The sequence below is a fragment of the Coffea eugenioides genome, unplaced genomic scaffold, assembly GCF_003713205.1.
Source record: "Coffea eugenioides isolate CCC68of unplaced genomic scaffold, Ceug_1.0 ScVebR1_186;HRSCAF=759, whole genome shotgun sequence".
Classification (NCBI taxonomy): Eukaryota; Viridiplantae; Streptophyta; class Magnoliopsida; order Gentianales; family Rubiaceae; genus Coffea; species Coffea eugenioides.
Genome location: NW_020862304.1, coordinates 57,728 through 64,745, shown reverse-complemented (window position 1 = coordinate 64,745; position 7,018 = coordinate 57,728). Strand labels below are relative to the sequence as shown.

The 7,018-nt window shown below is 36.6% G+C and overlaps 1 non-coding gene across 1 annotated transcript; it reads left to right on the top strand.

Moving 5' to 3' along the window:
* The first annotated feature begins 5,606 nt into the window (after nucleotides 1–5,606).
* LOC113755964 lies at nucleotides 5,607–5,713 on the top strand. Its single transcript, XR_003465817.1, has one exon. It is a non-coding gene; the product is annotated as a small nucleolar RNA R71 (small nucleolar RNA).
* The last annotated feature ends 1,305 nt before the right edge of the window (nucleotides 5,714–7,018 follow it).

The window sequence follows — 7,018 nt, the reverse complement described above, 5'->3', positions numbered from 1 at the left end:
CGTCTCGAACAAATAAACAGATTGCAGAGCAGAAATCAAGTTAAACAACAATGGAGGGGAGTGATACACTCACCGGCTCAACTTCAAAAGTTTTCACTTCAGATTGGCCTTAATCGCCAAGAAACCCTAAAATAATCAAAATAAACCAATTGAAGGTTTCATATCCAAATCGAGCAAACGGAATGCACAAGTGAGGCTCGACTACACGTCGTATGCCTTGCCAAATAAATACTAATGCAAGGGTGCAAAAACATGATTTTCTTGGAAACAAAAAGGTAACATGAAGACTTAGGCGCAAACAACCCAAAAGCCTTTCATTTCTACAAAAGGCAAATCCAACTTAAAGGAACCAAACGGCCTAGAAAATCGGGCAGCACTTCCCCTAAATTTCTTACTTTTCCAGCCCTTAAGGCTTCACTATTACCTCAAATCAGTCCCAACATCTCACACAAAAGTCATCTCATTTCCCAAAAGCCGTTCACTAGGCTCAAAGTAGTACAAGTACAAAAGTTAGCTAGGAAGTGATCGGAATGAAAACAAGCCTTAAAACTATTCAAATAAACACAATAAGATTCATTTACAAGTCATAAACCAAGGCCAAGTATTACCAAAATAAGGTTCCATAAGAATATATAAGCATTAAAGGAAACCAGAAAAATCCGGAAATGGAAATAAGCTTTAACCCAAGAAAACAGTTTTTGACGTCATTTTGCGGTTTTGGCACCAAAGACACTACGATTGTCAGATGAGGGTTCATGACCCACCATTTCGAAGCTAAAAGATAGGGCTACAACATCACAGAAGGTCACTCAGCCCAGTTTTGAGTACAAACAGGTCAAAAATACAAGATACTTCATCAACAACGTAAAACAGATTCACCAAAACGCATTCAAGCGGAAACATCATAACTCAGGCTCTACAAGTCCAAATCCAGAAATTCCAAAACCAGTTGAAATCTAAGAAACAGGGATAAATTTCATCAGAAGGCCTCAACAACCAATTCGGAATCAATTCCAGCCAAAACAACCAATTACTGTCGCAAATTCCAATTTCGGGTAAAACCAGAACAGCAATAGTAATTTCGACTTATCTCACTCTACACTACTCTGATTGACCTGAAATTTTGTAGGAATCTCTAAAATATCATTCCCTACAACTTTTATGTTTTGAGAAAAGGCCAATTCGGCCTCTATCTATGACCTAAAAATTCGGACAGAATGTTCATCACAAAACCCTCACTTTTCAATTTTTGGTCCAAAACAGAAATTGGTTGCAATTAATCACTTTTCCCACCTCCTAGAGTCATTAAACATCATTTCCAATCATCATACATGACCACACAATCATGCTCATATTAAAACAGAAAATTCCTCAAAAATAATAAAGCTTCACCAATTCAACCAAAATCAAGATTTAATCCATAAATTTGCATCTTATACAATCACTAAGCATGATTTAAGCATCAAATAAAGAAGGAGGGTGGTTCTTCACAACTTACCTTTAAAACAAGAGAGAGAGAGCTATTGACCACCTTATCTTTCCAAACAACTCCACAAATCCACCTTATCTTAGCTATTGAAGAGGTTTTATGGAGTAATTTCAAGGTTGGATGGTTAGTGTTGATGATTTGGGACAAGAGTGAAGTGTTTTCTTCCTTATGCTTGGAGTAAGAGAGAGAGAGAAAGAGAGCAAGAGAGGGCCGGCTCTTCTTGAAGATTTTTGGAAGATTTTTGGGTCATTTTTGGTTATTTAAGTCAATGGTAAGAAAGTCTTAAGGTAAGCCCAATCACATGGTGACACTTGTCACCTTTAATAAAATATCTACCTAACTTGTCTCTCTCATATCAACCCAAATTGCAACCTCCACTTATCTCTTAACACCCGGTAAAATAATTCCAGTAGTCAAAACTTAATCTAGTTGGCCGAAATTTTTTGAACTTTTCGCACTAGTGGGTCCCACGTCCAAAATACGCTCTTAGTTTCTCAAAATCTATTCGATACTAGAAAAATCATCTAAAAACTATATTTACTCATAAAATTTATCTAGAAAATTTTCCGGATACAGAAAGTGCAGAATTCAAGCCATTGAAAACAAGAAAACCGAGAAATATAATAAAACCTAGAAAATGGAAAAATTACGGGTTCTCACACTTATTAACCATATTAATTTCTTATCTTATAAAATTAGATAAAAAGAAGAATTTTCATCAAATATACAAAATGTAGGCATAATTTTCTCCACTTTACTAGATATACTTTCCTATAGATGTAAAAATTATAATCACATAAAAATCATTTCCAAATTTCATGAGAAAAGAAGTATCAAAACCGCATATATTTATTTTAAAAGGATAAGTGATAAAATTTTATTTATTTGTTATAGTTAATAACATATATATGTATAAGGTTTTGGAAAAATTTTGACAGAGTCTCCCCTTAAAAGTGGACTAAAACTCCCTGCCAGCAACGATAAGAAACACCATTTAAGCACAAGAATTATATCAAACACAACTAAAACCACAAGTATCATACATATTTCTCCCCCCACACTTAAATTACACATTGTCCTCAATGTGTAGGGAAGAAATGAAACAAAAGAAGAAAAGAAAAGAAAGAAGTACTCCCCAAGTCAATGGCTGAGATCCTTATCAGCCACTAATCACGAACCACTGTCAAAATACAAGTACCTACCACATAGAAAACAGAAAAATAAAATGAAGTTAAACATCTTAAGTTCCACAAGTTAAGATAATTAGGCAAGCAAGTTCATCAACTAAAGATAGCTTCTGCAGTGTGCCAAGTCAGTCATCCTCCTCGGCATCATCGTCATCCTCTGCATCACGATTGGGCGGTGGATGAATGCCCAAATGATCTTCAATTCGGCTTAGACGATTATGGAGTAAAAATGAAGATTTGTGAGTTGGGTAGAAGGAAAAAGGAAAAACGCGGCTGGAAAAATGGAAAAGTGAAGAAATGTTCTGGAAATCGCGTTTTTGAAGCAGAAAAGTGAACCGAAAACGCGACTAAAAACGCGCCTTCAACGCGCGTTTTTAAAGACGCGTTTTCTGCACAAATCTCGCAGAATTGAAAACGCGGTTACGTATGAAAACGCGACTTAAAGTCGCGTTTATCTGTGTCGCGTTTTCCAGTTTTGCTCAGGCGAGAAAACGCGACTTCCTCCAAAACGCGACTTCAAGTCGCGTTTTAAAGGCGCGTTTTCTGTTCTGCAGGCGCAGAATTGAAAACGCGATTCTGAGAAACGCGACTTGTAGTCGCGTTTTCTTGGAGAGCGCGTTTTCTGTTTCGATTTTTAGCAGAATTTCAACTTTTGAAAAATTACAAAAGGTACCCCAATGACTCAAAATGCATCATAAATCATTTGTTTGCCAATTTTAATGACTGGAACAAATGTAAAACATTAAAAACATGCATTTTACCCCTTTATAATGAATCAAAAACACCTTTAACGCAAATCGAGGGGTTGAGTTGTTTGATCAAAGTTCGCCTTTTTTGTATTCAATTGGTCCTCCTTGCCTTCAATTGCCAACCCTACATTACAAAAACAACAATTTAGCTAAAACATTGATTCAAACCACAAAATCACACCAAGTTAACAAATATAACCTAAATATTGGGTTGCCTCCCAATTAGCGCTTTTGTTTATAGTCGTTGGCTCGACTGAAAAAGTTGAATCACTTTAGAGCATTAGAGAGAGATTTTCTCCCCATGGGTCGAAACTCCCGAACCAATCCACCATGTGGTGAACCATGCATTGATCTTCATAGTCCAATTTCCTCAAATGCCAAGGAGGAATATTAGACTTGTCATAGAGAGGCTCAACTTCACCTTGGAGTGGATTTTGCTTGTCTTTTCTGAATTGGCTCAACTTTTCACCATTTTCTTCATGGAATGGAGAATTTATTAAGCCAACTTCCATCCTTATCTTCTCCTCCTTTGTTCCTACACCATGAAAGTTAATACCAAGGACATTTATAAATTTAACTTCTTCGGTCCTTTCTTGGTTAACCTTTTCATCATATGGCATATTAGACACAAGAGCAGTAGGCTCTATACTCCCTTCTTTATTATCCAAATTGAATTCCAATTCCTCACCATTAACCCGTAATATAAGCTTACCTTTTTCTACATCAATTATAGTTCGTGCAGTGGCTAAAAACGGTCGTCCTAGAATAATTGGCATTCTCACATCTTCTTCAATATCTAAGACAACAAAATCCACAGGTATTATAGATTGTCTTACCTTTATGAGCACATTTTCCAAAATACCCATGGGACGTGTGATTGACCGATCCGCCAATTGCAATGTAATATTGGTAGCTTTTAGCTCTTGAAGTCCCAATCTCCGGGCAACCGATAACGGCATAAGTGACACACTTGCACCTAAATCACATAAAGCATTAGAAAAATGCAATTGACCAATAGTGCAAGGAATAGAAAAACTTCCCGGATCTTTCAATTTAGGAGGGAGTTTATTCTTAATCAATGCACTACACTCTTCCGTTAATGCTATCATCTCATTATCTACAATTTTCCTCTTCTTTGACATGATGTCTTTCAAGAAACGTGCATAAGAGGGATCTGTGTTATAGCATCAATGAAAGGAATGTTAATGTGCAATTGTTTAAACATTTTGAAGAACTTTTCAAACTCCCGATCATGTCCATCTTTCTTCAATCTGTGAGGAAAAGGTATCACATTAGAATTTAATTTGGGATGAAGTGCATCAATATCAATGATAACATGATCATTTTGACTTTCTTGCTCCCCTTCAATTGCTTGCTTCTTGTCTTTTTCACCACCTGAATTTTCAAAATCGAATCCCTCAACCGTTTTACCGCTTCTAAGAATGATTGCATTGACATGCTCTCTCGGATTCACTTCGGTTTTACTTGGTAATTCACCAGGGTTTCTATTGTTGATCACATTGGCAATTTGACCAATTTGAACCTCCAAGTTTCTGTACATCCCAGCTAATTGGTCCAACCGCCCCTCAACTCGCTCGAATCTATCCGAAGTCACCTTAGCAAGTTTTTCCACCGCGATCTCCCAACTTGGTTTAGTTTCAGCCTGTGGTTGCCTTGGTTGAAATCCCCGGCGGATTGGTTGGCCTTTGTTGATTGCCTTGATCTTTCCATCCAAAGTTTGGATGATTTCTCCACCCCGGATTGTAAGTATTCGAATAGGGATTATTTGGAGCATTTCGGTTGTAATTATTGACAAATTGTACCTGCTCAGAATCAACACACTCATTAATATCATGTTCACCTCCACAGAAAGAGCAACAAGCTACGTGTGCATTAGATGAACTTGGACCAACTCCACCTTGTCCACTTAGCAATTTCATCACATTATTCATTTGAGCACTCAGCATATTGAGAGTGTCCATTTCTATCATACCTGCGTGACGTCTCGTATTACCTCTTTCATTGGCCCATTGGTAGTTATTTGCGGCCATTTCTTCTATCAAATTCTGAGCTTCTTGGGGTGATTTACCCATTAAAGCTCCACCTGCGGCTGCATCAATAATAGTTTTAGTGGAGAAAGATAAACCATTATAAAAGGTTTGTATGATTAACCATTCCGGCAGTCCATGATGTGGACATTTCCGAAGCAAATCTCTAAACCTTTCCCATGCCTCATATAATGATTCTCCCTCCAATTGACTAAAACTAGTGATATCCATTCTAAGCTTAGCAGTCTTTCCTGGTGGAAAATACTTATTTAAGAATGCTCTTGATAAATCATCCCATCCGGTGAAAGTATTAGGAGCATGAGAGTGTAGCCAAAGTTTGGCCTTATCTCTCAATGAAAATGGGAACAATCTTAGCCTTATAGCATCATCACTAACTCCATTCATTTTAATTGTATCACAAATTTCCAAGAATGTAGCTAAGTGTGTATTAGGATCTTCTACTGCATTACCTCCAAATTGAGATTGTTGAACCATTTGGATAAGTGATGGTTTAATCTCAAAGTTGTTAGCATTTACCGTAGGCCTTACTATGCTTGTTTGAGATCCTTGTGTTCCCGGTAGAGCAAAATCTCGTAGAACTCGCCTATTTGCTTCATTTTCAGCCATTTCTTCTTCAAATGGTAGTTCTATCAAAATTTCCTCTATCGGTTGCCAAATCTCTTGTTCCTCTTGCTGTTGTGTGTGCCTCCTTTGTCTACGTAGTGTCCTCTCAATTTCTGGATTGAAAGGTGCGACTTCTCGAGACTCCCGGTGCATACACTACAAACAGAAATAAGGGATATTATGCAACTTCAATGGTAAAAAAAAACTGATTACAATATAAGATTAAATATAATCTAAAAAATAAAGCTGTCTAAATTAATAAAGATGATTAGGCTCTAATATTGCCGCTCCCCGGCAACGGCGCCAAAAACTTGACGGGTTTTTACTTTAAGTGCAAGTTTAATTCCGAATTTACACCCGTTGGACTGCAAGTATACAGGTCGCAATTGTAGTACAAGATGTGTATCGGGTCGATCCCACGAGGAGCAATTAAAACAATTATTAGCTACTAATTTACTCTATTATTTAGACTTACAATTAATTTGAGCAGAAACTTCAGATTTTAATTCAACTACAAAAATTCTTAAATAGATAAATGCAATTTCACAATAGAAGTAGAATTCACTAAATATTAAGATCTAGGGATGTAGATTCCACATATAACACAAAAGATCTAAAACGAATGAATTTAACACTTGTTACTGCTCTTGTTTAACCAATGATTCATTTCCAACAATACCAAAATCACATTTTCATGATAATAATGGGTTAAAACAGATTAGTTTTTCCTAATCTCTTGGAAAATACTAAATCTGTTTTGTGCATACCTGAAATATAGATTTTATCCACTTGAATGTATTTCTATTCTCATGAATATACTACTCAAGCTCTACTTATGTCATTCCATTATTTTTACCATTTCTCAATGAGTAAAAACAACTATAAACCTGCTATTGGTGATCAAGCAACAACAAGTAATCC